Here is a 17,041-nt window from a genome sequence, read left to right as displayed (position 1 = left end):
CTTTCATGAAAAAAAATTCTCGTAGAATAAATTTTTTTAAATTTATTGATGATTTAATTATCTTTAATTTTAAAGATTATACAATTTTGTTAAGAAATATTTAACCCGAGGAATTAATCTTGCTTCGTAACCATGATAATAATATTAATTTTACTTTTTTGGATTTAGGTATTAAGAAAGAAGAAAATGTCTGCGTTTTTGATATATACGATAAAAGAAGTGTTTTTAATTTTAATATAATTAAACAAATCACTTGGAATTCTGATGTTTCTAAAAATATTTATTTAAATACCATTTTTTATCAAATGATTAGAATTAAAGGAATATGTAGTAATGTTTATTTATCCAGAAAACAAATAGACATTCTCTTTCAAAATATAATAAAAAACAGTGTACACCCTACTGATGTATTTAAGATAGATATAAAATCATTGAGTTAATTGTATGTTATTATTATTAATAATTTTACTGAAAACTACTTTGTTGCCTAAATTTATATTTTAACCTTGTACAAATCCAATTTTGCCAAATCCGTGGGTAAAAATCTGTGCAAAGCTGGCAAATCATGTTCTTTTCCTTTGTAAATAAATATTAATAATTTTCTAAATCATTAAAATTGTATAATTAAATATCAACCTTATTAATTATAAACTTGAATTATCCAGTATAATATTATTACCTTGCCCACATCCATTTTTATACCAATCTAAAGAAACTAACAAATCAAACACGCATCAGTACTGTAGTGAGAACATGCCTTGAAACAAAATCTCTTTATTTACGCTTTTAGCTGCATTTGCATATCTGTTTTCATATTTTGTAATCGCTCAATCTTATTGCGAAAATATTTGAAATAATTTTTGAAAGTTTACAGTGCATGTAAGGTCATTTGAATTTGCTACTCTTTTTGTAGATTTCGTTTTGTGTTTCGTTCATTTTTTTCTTTACATTTATTTTCTGTTTTTTACTTCATATAATTTTTACTTAATGTGTTCTATTTTTTAAAAATCTTTTTTGAGTGCTCCCCACATTTTTGTATTGATATATTTTGTTTTTCTATATTGATGAAGTATTAAGGCGACAAGGGACTTTCAAATTTTTTTTCTGAAATTATCAAGGGATTTGCTTGAAATTTTCAGAATACATTTATATTGTTAAAAACAACTGTTATACGAAATTTCAAAAAAATATTTCAAATTTTAAGAAATTAAAAAATTTAAATGTTTGAATTTTTTATGTTTTTTTTATATTACTCCTCGCGTCTGAAATTTTGTCAAAATGACAAAATTCTTTTAAAATGTCACATATTAGATAATATTGAAAAAATGTTTGGGAGTACTTTTTCTATTTTTTATTATAGAAACGAATAACATTAAAAAAACAGTAAAAAACCTACATTTTTAGGAAAAAATTAATATTCCTCTATAAAATATCATGTATAAAAAAAATTCTATTCTCTTAATTCAAAAAACTTTTCCAACAAAATGTTAATAATATTCATTAATATGTAGCATTAAATTCTCAGGTCAATCGAATGAAAATTCATTACGCTGGAGCAGTTTGAAATTTGTAAATTTGTCAAAAAAGACATTTTGAGAAAAATGACTTTTACTACTTTTTCATTGCAAATTTTACTTCTGAACAAATATTTCTTGTTTTTGATATAAATACCTATAAATCTTGTCTAATGAGCTAGTTTAATAATTATATACTTTAAATTTTTTAAAAAAATTCACAAAATATTCAACTTATTTAAAACTAATTTTAAACTAAACTAATTTTAACTAATTTTAAGCAGGCAAAAAAAGGTAAACAAAGGGGTGTGGTCAAAACTGAAATGGCCATAACTTCATCAATTTTGCTCTTATTCCAGAATTTTTTTTTTTTTTTTTTTTTTTTTTTTTTTTTTTTTAAATGTTCAGTTAAATGCCTAGATTTCAAAAATATAAAATGCAAAATATTGATTTTTTTTGACAAATTTTTGCTTCTTTGGCAGAGATCATCCTTTATAGTTTCATATTTTTTTTTTTCTTTTTTTTTTTTTTCTTTTTTTTTTAAATTTTTCGCATTTTAATAGATATATTTTTTATGCACAGTAAATAAAACTTATTAATTTTCTTCGTTTTTCTCTCTTTCTTTATTTTTTTAAATCTTTTTTGTCTTTATTGTGCTATATATATATATATATATATATATATATATATATATATATATATATATATATATATATATATATATATATATATATATATATATATATATATATATATATATATATATATATATATATATATATATATATATATATATATATATATATATATACACTGAAGAGCCAAAAAAACTGGTACAGGCATGAGTATGCAAATAAAAGGGTATGGAGCCAATCAAAGTACAGCGCTGCGATCGGCAACGCGTATATAAGACAACGAGTGTCTAGCACAGTTCTTTAGAATTAGTTCAATGTGCTCTATATCAGTATCTTTGATTTTTTGGAGCTCGCTCCTACCCCTCTTCTTTATTGTATGTTATTATATTATATATGTCTTTAAGCTTATGTTTTACAGAATAAGATGAATCGGTTGGTGGCCCTTCGGGCCAAATACCGAGTTCCCACTAATATCAAGCATCAAGCACAGTTCTTAGATCGGTTACTGCTGCTACAATGCCAGGTTATACAGGTTTAAGTGAGTTAGAACGTGGTGTTATAGTCGGCGTACGGGAGGCACGATTCCATATCCCAATGGTCCTCAGCCTATTGCCAGGGAATATTTGATTTTTCCCCTCATTCTCGGGAAAACGCTATTCTAAGCAATGACGTCAGAATTGATTTGTGCGTGCGCAACATGCCTTGTACTGTCCTGTGACACTGTCTTGCTTCTGCAAGGCTTTTCAACCGTTTTGTTTATTTTCATTTGAAACTGGGAGCGCGAAACGGCGTGGATTAATAATGCTATGAAGTAAGTAATTTATCATTTTCTTTAAACTTCTGTTTGTGATTGCAACTGATAAACTCTTTAAACATTTAAAGAGTATTGAATTTTATTCCTTATTATAAATATTACTCGTGTCTTGCAATAATACACTATTAAAAGGTTTGAATAATGCTGTGCTGTGACGTTTTTCTTTTATGTCCCCAAAACGTTAAGTTTTAAATTGCAATATGTAAATTGTTTTTTTTAGACAACTTAATTTTGCTATTCACATCCATCTGTAAATTGTTAAGTTTATATTATGCTTCAGAAAAGAGATAATTATCAACTACTAACAGGAAGAGAAATTACTGTAGATATGGCACTAGTGTAGGCTACATGAAAAGTTTAAATTGCTTTTATACATTTTATTCTCATCATTACTTCTGATATGTATGAGAGTTTCGTATAAAAAACACATTAGTTCAGCAGCTATAAAACCAGTTGTTTTGGTTCAGAACTATGATATCTAAACAGAAGACTGTTTTATTGTTAATATATCAGAATAGAATGTATATTATAACGAAATATATTTATTTAAAAGAGCATTATTATTAATTAGTATGCAATAATAAACATTAAATTTTATTTTTTTTTTTTTACCTTTCAGATGCAGATGAAGAAGCGATGGTTGGTTTTAGTCATAAGAGGTAATTAATCATTTCATTTAGTTTAAATTAACACTCCTAATAAATTCTTTAAAGTAAAATTTTTATGATATATAATACAATATTTAATAATATATTTCTACCTTTTCCAACCTTACTAATTTATGTTATTTTAACATCTTTGGTACCGAATAATATTTATCACCTCTTACTAATATTGTATTTAATACTTCTCATTGTTTATAATCATTTTTCAATTATTGTGATATTGATAATGATTTCAGTGTTACTGGATGTATTGTTATCACTATGACCAAGATATTTATTTTATTCACCTAAGTGTATTAGTGTAGCTTATATCAACCATTTAAAGAAAATATGCCTTTCTTTATCTATTTGTTGGTGAACTTGGCTGCATGGTCTTGGCGATAAATAATTATTATCAGATATCTGACATTTCATTATTTATACCTCTGATATTTCCATCAGGCATTCCTCAAACAGTTTAATATCTGTTGAATTAAGAAATTTTATCTGTTAAGATTAAATTTCTGATCTTTTTTTTTAAAGATATGTTTATATTCCTTAATAAATATAAATCAGAAGCTATACATGTTCCTGTAAGAGTATATTATGTAAGAATCTGAATTTTGTAAAAAAAATTATAAATTAATTGAATAAGAAAATGATTCTGGAGTGACGATGGAAGATAATTTTGTGGTTAATATTATATTTTATAAAAAATATTATTAGTTGCAAAAAGCACTTTGAATTAAATGATAGGTATCATGAAAGCATATGAACGAATGAAATGTATTAATGAAATGTGCATGCATATTGTTTGTTCAGTATTGAAATAATTTCATTATCTACTTTCAATTTCTTGATTAAATTTAATAAACATTTATGTATACCCATTTAAAAATCCTAAAATTATGAACTTACAATGTTAGGAAACAAGCAATAAAATTTTTTAATCCCTTTTCATGCAAAAACTATAAAGATTAAAGTATAATTAAGATATAAAGTGATAAGTTTTTTGATAAAAAGATATTGCAACGATTTAATTTATTAATCAACAATCATTTATTATTATCAAAGATTAATATAAACGATCTGTGAATGTTTAATATGTGCTTTTACATTCCAACGATATATGATTTGACGATGCTTTTAGGAATTCCCTTTATTTATTATTTAAAACTGGCTTTACATTTTCCAAAGAATCATTTCAGTTATTTTATAATGAACTTAAGTCTTAATAAGACAAAAGTGTAAAATATTCTCGCAATAATTTCTTTTATTAATTTCTTTGTGTATACAAGTATACATTTAGAATATTTCTGAACTCTATTTACACCTGAGGAAAATTGTTTTTTTCTTCTTCTTTTTTTGACACTTTTGTTAATTTTATATATTTTTTATTATAGAAGAAAACTTAGATTTAGCAAACCCTGTTTCTCCCTGACGAATGATTGCCACAACTCCAACTTTTTTACTGTAGTTTTGTTAATACATAATTAGTAAAAGAAAGTTAATTAAAATTCAGTTGCTTTTATGTTTTTATAATGATAGTATTTTTAAAATGTACTGTAATTTAAGTTTGTGTTTGATTTTTGTTTCAGGTTCTTGGAAAAAGTTTTGTAATATCTGAGATTTCTCAAAAGATGTATCCCCTGTAAATGATGAAGCGTGGTGTTTCCTGCTTAGATGTTTAAGACTTTAATTGGAATTTAGCTATTAAAATCCATACTGTCTCGCAACTTTAAACAGAAAAGATGAAAAATTTACTATGTCAAATAAAATAAAATTGTAAACAAAAATAAAAGTTATTAATACTTGAAAATTTTTCCTATTTCATTATTTATATTTCAGTGTCATTATTCAAATTTGTATGTTTTAATTTTAAATATTTATGAACAAGTGTAATATTTCCATTATAATATGCTTGAAGATTATTTTTTTAGTATTTAGCTTCTAGAATTTTGTTTCCTAGTGATGATTTACAAAAACTTGATAATGTGTATATAAAAACTATGAAGCAAAGGGTACCCTTGGAAATATGAATGAAAATATTGTTCTAATATTTATGTCTGGAGTGCGATGTAAAGTTCAGTGATAATTTTACTTAAATCCCAATTTTTAAACTATTTAAACAAATCAAGAACACTGTTGATCATAAGTAGCATATCCAAGGGTTATTCAGTGAAAACAAAATGTATATTTTTACTTAATGATAAAAAAGAAAAGTTGACATCATATTAAGGATTAATTGTCTAAATGTCAAATTTTAATGGAATCTATCAATAAGCTCTAAAAAAAAATGGGGATACATAACTTTTTTTAAGTTTTATTGATATTTCTTACAAAATAAAATAAAAATTTGAATAAGATTTGATGAAAAAATTTTCGAGTAATAACATTTCAAAATCATATGTTGCAATGTTTATTTATCAAGAACATTATTCATTTTATTTATTATGGACAGTTACCTATGAAATTTTAGATTTTTAAAAGTTTAATATAGTCTAAGACTTCAATATTTAGTTCAAAATATTATTTTACTAAGTATTAACATACTATAATTTTTTTTAGAGAATCACTTTATATAATTTTAAATATGCAACATGTATTCAAAAACATTGACATATTTAAAGCTTGCATTTTCTACTCTGGCCTGACATGAATAAGAAACAAAAGTGGTTTAAAATATAAGTCTTTACATTTTATACTTCCAATCACTTTTGTTTCTTCTCCTTCATGTCTTGAAAACAGACGACTATTTTTCAGCGCTTGAAATATGTACTGTTTTTTCCTATTTGTATGCTTTTTAATCCCGTAATACTGTATAGCTTGTTTCTAAGGATTATTTTACCCAAATGAATGATACGATTCACATATATTCATTTTGGAAAATTAACCGAAAGAGCTACATCAATTAACGAAAATGTGAACAATCGATTTAGATTAATTCAAAAAGCCTTAGTAAAATTCTGGTATGTCTACGATTTTTAAAAAAGAAACTATGGGAAACTGAAGTTACGATTCAGTAAGGCAGAATAAAAAAAGTTTGTTCATAAACTTAAACAATCACCTTACATTTCATCGATTTTTTCCACTAGATATCGAACATTTCTTAATATTTTTCATCGAGCCATACTCAGATGAGATACACCAATTTTTCTTCGGGACCACTTACAATTGTTATAAATCTCCTCAATATCCATAAATAAGATTATTACATAATTAAATATAGTGAAATGCTTGATGTACAATGTTAAACTTGTGCACATTTAATATCTAGACTTAATTTCAATATAGTTAAAGCTTGACAATTTGGATAGTTGGGCTAGGAAAATTGAAGCAAAACATATAGAAGGACAATGTTTTTGTTTTGTTTATTTAATGCCAAAATTTTCCGTGTTCTATATTACAAATTGGAAAAAAAATACACTATTATTAATTTGTCAATAATAATTAAAGAGTCAATGTGCTTCCTTACAATGTTCAGATAGCATTAAAATAAACTAAAACATTAATATCAGTAAGGTTTAATTTTTCGTAGTAAACTTAATCTGTCAAATATAATTTTAAAAAATTCATTATCGCTGAAATATTCTTCTTCCTTGACTAAAAATATACATATATTATATGCCTTTTAGTAAGCAGAATTCTTGCCATAGTAGAAATATTAAGTGGAAATTTTAAAAAAATTATACAAGATAAAATAATGAGGCAAACATTTTGCTATATACTGTTAAAATCATATTAAGTGAATTTGGATGCATCAAAGAAGTAGGTCAAAACAAAATCCACCTTATTAGTTTTTAAAAAACTTATGTACCAGAGGAAAAAATGTTGCTATATAAAATATGGAGATTTCAAGGCTTTTAAGAAAATAATTCAAATTAAAATCATTATGAATAAAATCTGATTTTTTTTATTATTAAATAAAACTGAATACAATCAAACAGATTCACTTGAACTTGCAATGTATTAGGCGAGTCTCAATGGGGATCAGAACGAAAACCCCACGCAACAGCCTCGTTGCTGGATGCAACTCAGTTCAACAAGTGTTGTTAAATCAGAATACAATGTTTTTACTGTTTGTCTAATGTTTAAATGCTTACAAAACTTTTATAGCAATTTCAAATGAGCATTATTAAAATAGAGTAGTTTTAAAAATAGTGCTGTGTGTTCAATGACTTTGACAGTCAAAGAAATTAGTTAAAGTTTACTCTACTATATATGACAATTATTTTAACAGTAAATTGTCAAAGACATCAATGAAAGTTTTTTATTATTTAGAAGTTATGATTAAATATAACATTGCACAAAATTTTAATGCATATTGTATGGAAATTATTTTACACAAAAATTTAATTTATCAAGGGCATTTTCATGAATACAAATTTCTAATATATATATAAATCAATTGATTGTTTTAAAAATATACAGGTAACAGAAATTTCAAAACATAAAAAATGAAAATTTCAGTCTGAAGTCCCTAAGTACAATAAACTAAATTTTATTATTGCTGCTCTTTTTTTAAAAAATTAAAACACGTAAAAGACTCAGATGTCTTAATAATAAGCCGTTGGTCTCGAGAGGTTACTCGGAAAATCAGTTTAAACTCTGCTTGATGATCATCACTAGCCTTAATCATTGTCGTAGTTGCACTGGTGATTTCACTCTAGATGATCTTAGTTAGTAGTACAATAGAGAGCTGTCTTCAAAAATGTAGCTGAAAATTAAAAAAAGAAGAAAAGTGAATGTTGACATTGAAGGCACAAAAGTAAAATATAAACCAATAAAATTTTTTTTTTAAATTTAATAATTTGAATGAATCAGATACGACATGACCATACTGATCCGATCATAGGGGTATCTGATTGACTTATTATTTATTCAAACTTTAAATTATTTACAAGAATACCAATATTGCTTTAATTAAGAAATTTTATTAAATAGTTACTAGCTGTAAGAAAACAATTTAAGATAAATTGTGATTTTTAAACAAATTAAATAATATTTTGTTAGAAATAATATTTTTCAAGAAAAGAATATTACTTATCAATCTTTGGAGTCAGAAAAATACTAATACCACAATATCTCTATATTGTGTACCTATTATCTGTAATGAAGTACCATAAGTAATTTGGTTACTCATTTACTGCACTCACTTGAAATATAAAAGTACCATAATTCTTTCAGTAATTAGAATTAAAATGATTTCGTTCATGAAATCTGTCCCTGGTATCCCTGCACCTCTGTATGCCATTGAAATGGATTGATTTAAAACCTAGTGTTAATAATGATATTTTAAAAACTAAAATACATGTAACTAATTATTTAATCATTATTACATTATATCTTAAATGTGAAATATTTTGTACCAACAAAAGAAAATAATAAAGTAAATAATCTATGTTCTGGAGATTCTTTGTTTTTTTTCAACAATTAAAACAAATTTAAAATTATCAATTCCTATTCATTGTAAAAATGAAGGGTGTTTTAAAATTAAGATGTGCATGTTATAAGATGTTACATCATTATAAATGTTTTGTTTATTTACAAACTTCCCCTATAATTTTTTTCAATTAAGATATTTATTAATAAAAGTTATTAAAAAGATTAAATTATTTATATCATTAACAGAATAGAAAAAAAGTTGGAAAGTCACATTCAATATTTTGTCAAGAAATTACAAAAATAGGTACTTTATTTACGTCGCACTAGAGCTGCACAATGACATGAATTATGCGTATGACTGTTAATGGAAGGATACTTAAAAACATAATTCAAATTCAATAAAACCTTATAAAATAATATAAATAAAAAATTTTATAAAACAATATAATGTTCGTTTTGGAACCAAAATTATAACTTCTAGGAAAATACATATTTTATAATGTTTAATAATTCACCATTCATTATCATATCTTTTTATTTACATATTGAACTTAAATTCTTTCAGCACAAAATAAATAACATGTTTCAAAGGAAAACACGTATCTGGGTTAGGTTTTTAAAAGAAAAACATACAAAAATAGAAGAGTTATAACTTCATAGTTGGGGGAGCGATAAAAGAAACTATCGGTACTCTTAAGAAAATAAAACTTACCTAGACATCACACTCTTTATTAAAATAATGTGATGATACTTTGACTAACGAAATTAGCTGATAATACTTTTTGTTGGGATTCATAAAAATTACACTGTAATTTCATCAACCACCGGCATATTTCAATTCATATCAGCAGCATTGTTAGATTTTTCAGAAGGTGCACATGCGCATAAACCAATTTTGTTTTTGACGTCATTGCTTAGAATAGCGTTTTCCCGAGAATGAGGGGAAAAATCAAATATTCCCTGGCAATAGGCTGAGGACCATTGGGTTATGGAATCGTGAGTACGGGAGATGGGACATAGCATCTCCGAGATAGCATTGAAATTTGGATTTTCACGTACGACCACTTCACGAGTATACCGTGAGTATCGGAAATCCACCAAAATCCCCAGACATGAACATTATTGAACATATTTGGGATGCCTTGCAACGTGATGTTCAGAAGATATCTCCACCCCCTCTTACTCCCACTGGTCTACGGACAGCCCTGCCGGATTCATGGTGTCAATTATCCCCAGCACTACCTCACACATTGATCGAATCCATGCCACGTCGTGTTGCGGCATTTCTGCGTGCTCGCGGGGGCCCTACACGATATTAGGCAGGTAGTATTTTTGGCTCTTCAGTATATATATATATATATATATATATATATATATATATATATATATATATATATATATATATATATATATATATATATATATATATATATATATATATATATATATATATATATATATATATATATATATATATATATACATATATATATATATATATATATATATATATATATATATATATATATATATATATATAATATATATATATATATATATATATATATATAAACTCTTTTTCAATTCCCCTTATAAACTGATAACGAACACATTCTCCAAAATTGGAAACTTCTATCTTGATAGTCAGCTAATAATTACAAAATATCGAAATTAAACTTTTTTAGTTTCACTTTTTATTTGATAAAGAACACATGGTCTGAATTTTGGAATTAACCTGTGAATTGTAATTTACCTTGAGAAAACGTGTTTGTTTAAGATATTTTATTTCGTATATATTTTACTTAATCTGCTCTTTTTCCGTTTAATTTCTTTTTGTGTGCTTCTCACACTATTGTATTGATGTATTTTGCTTTGGCTATAATAATACAATATTAGAAAGTACTACTTTTTTTGTGGAAATAATCGTGTGAGATTCTTTTTCAACGTGTGAAATATCTTTTCATGTTTTGTTTTCAGACTCTTTAATAATTTTTTTTAAATAAATTTTTTTTAAATATTTTTGAAATTTTCTTTATTTAATTTTCATTTTACTATTTTTTTCTCTCTCATTAATCTTTATTATATTATTTTCCATTTATTCTCTATACTTTTGACTGTATATTTATACATATTGAATTTGAGCAATCATAAATATCGTATTGAAAAAAAAATACATTTCAAATTCAAAACTAATTTATAGGAAAAAGTTCATACACATTTACTTTCTCGCAATTTATATTTAAGATTTTTTTATATATCTCAGTTTTCAGGCACAAATAAACATCTATTTGGTAAATAAAAATATGCAATATGTTTGTAAATTCGTTACAACTGGTATTTAATTAAAATGGCTTTCTTTGATCCAGAAAGTTTACAAAATAAAGATCAAACACTGAAGTAATTTATTCAACGAGGGGAATATTAAATTTCTTTACTCAGTTTCCATACATACGTATTCTAGAATTTTCCGTTGCATTAAAGATTCAATCTCATAAAACATAAAGGATGTATGCCGATGCAGATTCTAAGAAGCATATTTTTAAAAATTTGCTATAATAATTGAAAAAAAATATAAAATGTTTTTAAGCAAATGTAATATTTGAAACAAAGATTAAATGTATTGAAATTAAGTTAAGATGTAGCGTTTTGCTATGTTTTTATTCATTTTTTAACAAAATTAGAAAAATCAAGTAATTTAGATATTATTTAAATGCGCAGAAACAGCCAATATGCTACGTATTTACTAAGTGGATTCACTCCCTGTTCGCCTCACTCACCGATTTCCATGGTTACTTCGCAGTCATTTTTGTTTTTCGATGATTAATAAAATATAACATCAAATTTTTATATTATTAATTATTCCAACTGATGATCCCAATTTTTTCACCGTTTTAAAATAAATTTGGTTATCAATTATATTGGAATAAAAAAATTTTCTAATAATTATGCTCAGCTACTATTTCAAAGTTATTTGAAATTATTATTTAGTTTTCGATTGTTAAAATTTTTTTTTTCTTCTAAATGTATTTCTGCTTACATCAAAAATTTAGTTCATAGGTGTTATTTGAAATTTTAAATACTTGTTTTATAATAATTATTGCAGTTTAATTCATTGACTGGTCATAGTTTCGCATCTACATTTTCATAAATAAGTAATTAAAGATAAATTATTTACCAAAAAATTATTGTAAAAAAGTAACAGCGGGAGATCAGTTGTTCAGCAGTGGTACGTGTATTCACCCGAATTCACCTCCACAACCTTTGTTCACCTTTGTCATCTATGGTCCGTGATGCGTCACCTTTGTCATGTCGCTGATTTTAGATAGTGTCATGTGGGTAATGTTGCTCACCTCCGTGACTTTGGTTCACAGGTGCCCACTGGGTAACGCGAAATGAGCAACAATTCTATCATAGCATAGGCAAAAAATTCAAATTCAGTGCCTGCCATTGGAAAAAAAAAACGATAGTGTCATTTTGCTACGCATGTTATACTTTTTCCACGGCGACGCGCGAACATTTAAAAATTTAGCCGTTTGGACGTCGGATAAATCGCCCCGTTTATGCATTACACCAGCGATTGCAATATTTTCCTTTATATCCGCTCCGCTGCTATGTGCTGCCACCTGCCATCAGGAATAGGTTATTTTACGTTGACGTCGAAAGCAGGATGTATATTGAGGATAAGCAGGATTGTATATTACTGTATTACATTAATATATAATCGATAACAATATTATGTATTACATAAAAATAACAGTGACTTTCTATTTTTACATAAACCTCTGTTTCGATTTTGTTATTCACATACCTTTTTTCACAATTGCAACTTCCTTTTCCTTGAAAATCGCTTTGAAAAATACATGTTCCGAAAGAAAGGTTCCGAAGAAAATTATTTTTGAAGACAATGCAGGAAAAAGATAAGGAGAATGAAAACGTATTATATTTAATTGATTTATGAATCTGCACTAATCTTAAAATTATGAATTGAGCATTCATATACTTTTAAAATTCATGTCATAAATCTTCACCGTTCCTCTTCCCTAGAGTGACAGTTTTCATGTATTACATTTACTAAGATATTATAATAAAGATAGAGAAATGATTGTGGTGATATATTGATAATGTGTTAAGTATCGAAAATTTAAATTCCCTCAGATAAGTAAGATTGATGAATTTGATCATCAGTAGGTGAATCTCTATTCGTTGTAAAATTGATTAAGAGAGCACGGCGAAAACAATTCTGTTATAATTACAGCAATGTATAAAAATGGAATTTCTGGTAAATAAAAACCATTATGCTATTAAAATAAAACCAAAATATATGTTATTTAAACCATTCAATTGGAAATTTTTCCTTTCATATAGTAATGGTTTAAGGCAAATTCTGGTTTACAAAATTATAGTTCTTATTGGCACACCTTTTGGCACAAAATACAAAACTGAAAAGTGAATTTAACGAAATAAAATGGTTTTTAGGTAAGGCTCTGAAGTATCATAATAAAACTAACAATTTTCAACATATTTACCAAATTCTATTACACATTAAAAAGTCATATTTTATTGTTAATTTTACTAAAACAATTCGATAAACATTTCCGATCTGTTTGGTGTTCCCATAGATAGTAAATTTAACCATATTCCTGTAGTTTTGTTCTTATTTTTTCTCAGTGGGAAATGATTTACACAAAAGGGTAGGTGAGTTGCTAATATCGGTAAATAAATAATAATTTTCCAATTCATACATAAAATTGATTAATGTATTTTCTATCAAAATTCGCTAGCAAAATATTTAGGAAAAAATAATTACTACTGAAAATGAGCCGTTAACCACAAAAAGTCGTTAAAAAAATAAAAAACCTATTCAATGAAATATTACGGTCTTTAAAGCTTATGAGTTATAAATGCTCTAAGTTTATGAACATAAAAGTGCCTAAAATTACTCCAATCGACACAAATTTGTATTAATTATACTACTTTCAATGTGCATTTACACTCTATAACAAAAAAATCGACGCACCAAGAAGCAGTCATCCGATTGCTTCTTGATGCCAGATTACAGTGGTGCATGGCTCGATCAGGCTGGAATGATGCCGACTGGGGACGTATAGTCCATAGCGACGAATCCCGCTTCCAACTGTGTCCTGACGATCATCGATTTGGAGACGCACAGGGCGGAGGGGGGATCCTGCCTTCACTATTGCAAGCCACACCGGCCCTCAACAAGGCATTATGGTCTGGGGTGCCATTTCCTTTGACAACCAGACCCCTTTGGTCGTCATAAGAGGTACACTTACTGCACAGCGGTACATCGACGACATCCTAAGACCTGTTTTGCTACCGTTCCTTTTGCAGTGCCCTGGGCTGGTTTTTCAGCAGGACATTGCCAGACCACATACGGCACGTGTTGCTATGAACTGTCTGCAAGCTTGTCAAACTTTTCCTTGGCCTGCCAGATCACCAGATCTCTCTCCCATCGAGCATGTCTGGGATATGATGGGAAGGAGATTGTATGATGGGAAGACGACTAAACTTACCAGCTAAAGCTGAGTGGCGATTTTTATTTTATATTGACTACGTCTAATGATGATGTTACAGTTTTCCATTGTTGTCCGTGTATTTCTATTGACCTAAAAATCGCTAGGTAGGATCCAGTTTTTTCTCACTTATTTCAATATTGTACTAGTTGTCATCAGCATAAAATTAACAAAAGTCGTAAAGGTATTGTTTTCCCTTAAATATTTTTGTATCCCTATTTTAAAATTATTTTCCAGTACTGGTATTATTATCGAAAATAATAAATTATGGTTGTGAACTCATCAAATTTGTTTGAACAATATAATGTTATAAGAAAATAAATGTTATTTTAAAAAAAAGATTACTTCGAAAAATCACTTCTGTTCACCATGACATCTAAATGTTTATAATATTAATAGATAGTAATATTTGGACGTGGGAAGTAGAGGTACAAGTGTAAGCGATTAGAATTCCTTTTAGTACATATATGTTAAGGGAATAATTTTAACTTTAGTAGAAGAACTGAAGATAAAGAAGGTAATGAAGATAAAACAAAGGAAAATTATAGACATATGCAAAAGGGGAGGGGGAAATAATAATGAAAAAAATAACAAACAACTGATTTAAAAAAAAAAGAAAAAAAAAGGATGAAATTCTCTGTTTTTTTTTTTTAATAAAAAAACCCCGGAAAATAAAAGATATAATCTTTTCATCAGCCCACACGATTATGTCCGCAAGAAAGAGTGCTTTATGATATTGTATCAATATAGCCAAAGCAAAATATATTAATACAATAGTGTGAGGAGCACTCAAAAATTTTTTTACAAAAATTACACCATATAAAATAGAACACAATAAGTAAAAATAACACGTAAAAACAGAAAATAAAATAAAAGAAAAAAACAGTATAAAACAAAACAAAAGCTATAAAGCGAGTAGCGAAATCAGATGTACTTACATGAAAGGGAAATCTTTCAAGAATGATTTAAAAATATTTTCGCAAACAAGATTGCCAGATTACAAAATGTGAAAACAAAAGCGCAAATTGAGTGTAAATAGAGGACTTTAAAGTGCCGTTCTTACTGCATTGCTGAAGTGATTTGCTATGCTGTGCATTGATTTGTTAGTTACCAAGGATGGGCCCGAAATGGATGTGCGCAAGGTAATATTATACAGGATAATTTAAATAGCTGAACATAAGTAATATTAGAAAATAAATATTTATTTAAGAAAAAATAAAAAATAGGAAAGAGAAACATAAATTGCATTCTTGGCAAATAATTTTAGCCACGGATTTGCCCGAAATGGATTTGCACATGGAAAAATTAATACAGAAATTTTTGGTAAACAATTTTACCCACGGATTTGCCCGAAATGGATTTGCACATGGAAAAATTGTGTAAATTAATAAATAAATTTTTAGTAAATAATTTTACCTACGGATTTGCCCGAAATGGATTTGCACATGCAAAAATTATAAAAATTAACAAAGAAATATATATATATACACTCTATAACAAAAAAATCGACGCACCAAGAAGCAATCGTCTGATTGCTTTGAAATTTCGTATGCATGAATGTTCGTATGCTAATATGGCTGGAATGATGCCGACTGGGGACGTATAGTCTTTAGGGACGAATCAAGCTTCCAATTGTGTCCTGACGATCATCGAAGACGTGTTTGGAGACGATGAGGTCAAAGGGCGGATCCTGCCTTCACTATTGCACTCCACAACGGCCTTCAACAAGGCATAATAGTCTGGGGAGCCATTTCCTTTGACAGCCGGACACCTTTGGTCGTCATTAGAGGTACACTTTCTGCACAGCAGTACGTCGACGACATCCTAAGACCTGTTTTGGTACCGTTCCTTTTAGAGCGCCCTGGGCTGGTTTTTCAGCACGCAATGCCAGACCACATACAGCACGTGTTGCTATGAACTGTCTGCAAGCTTGTCAAACTCTTCCTTGGCCAGAAAGATCGCCAGATCTCTCTCCCATCGAGCATGTCTGGGATATGATGGGAAGGCGATTGCATCTGGCACGGAACGTTAATGACCTCGTTCGACAATTGGATCGAATTTGGCAAGAAATACCGCAAGAGACCATCCGGGAGCTTTATCAGTTTATGCCACGCCGTGTGGCAGATTGTATCCATGCTAGAGGCTTATCAACACCTTATTGAACTTGTTTCTGTAACTCTGCATTAAATTATTCAATTATTCTGAAATTTTAATCATTTACTATTCTGTACAATGTCTTCCTATCCACCAATTTTCGTTACAATCGGACAACTCCTTCTTGGTGCGTCGATTCTTTTGTTATAGAGTGTATATATATATATATATATATATATATATATATATATATATATATATATATATATTCTGTCCATCATCTTATAATTTTCATTTATATCGTGAGTTTTATTATTTGTAAATTTATGTTTGAATTTTAACCCGTATTTACTTTCTAAACTGATCTTAGTATTTTGAATAGTAATTGAATATATTTCTTTGATTATTATTTTTAATGATA

The 17,041-nt window shown here is 27.5% G+C and overlaps 1 protein-coding gene and 1 long non-coding RNA gene across 2 annotated transcripts in view; both read left to right on the top strand.

Annotated features, from left to right (window-relative positions):
* Positions 1-17,041, top strand: part of LOC107437254 (neuromedin-K receptor) — a 112,133-nt gene that overhangs the window by 46,939 nt on the left and 48,153 nt on the right. The window lies entirely within an intron of this gene.
* Positions 2,834-5,426, top strand: LOC147807781 (uncharacterized). Its single transcript, XR_015434907.1, has 3 exons — positions 2,834-2,960; positions 3,583-3,622; positions 5,206-5,426. It is a non-coding gene; the product is annotated as an uncharacterized LOC147807781 (long non-coding RNA).

Source organism: Parasteatoda tepidariorum, chromosome 6, assembly GCF_982258835.1.
Source record: "Parasteatoda tepidariorum strain Cologne lab strain chromosome 6, Ptep-v5.0, whole genome shotgun sequence".
Classification (NCBI taxonomy): Eukaryota; Metazoa; Arthropoda; class Arachnida; order Araneae; family Theridiidae; genus Parasteatoda; species Parasteatoda tepidariorum.
This window is presented reverse-complemented; position numbering and strand designations above follow the sequence as displayed.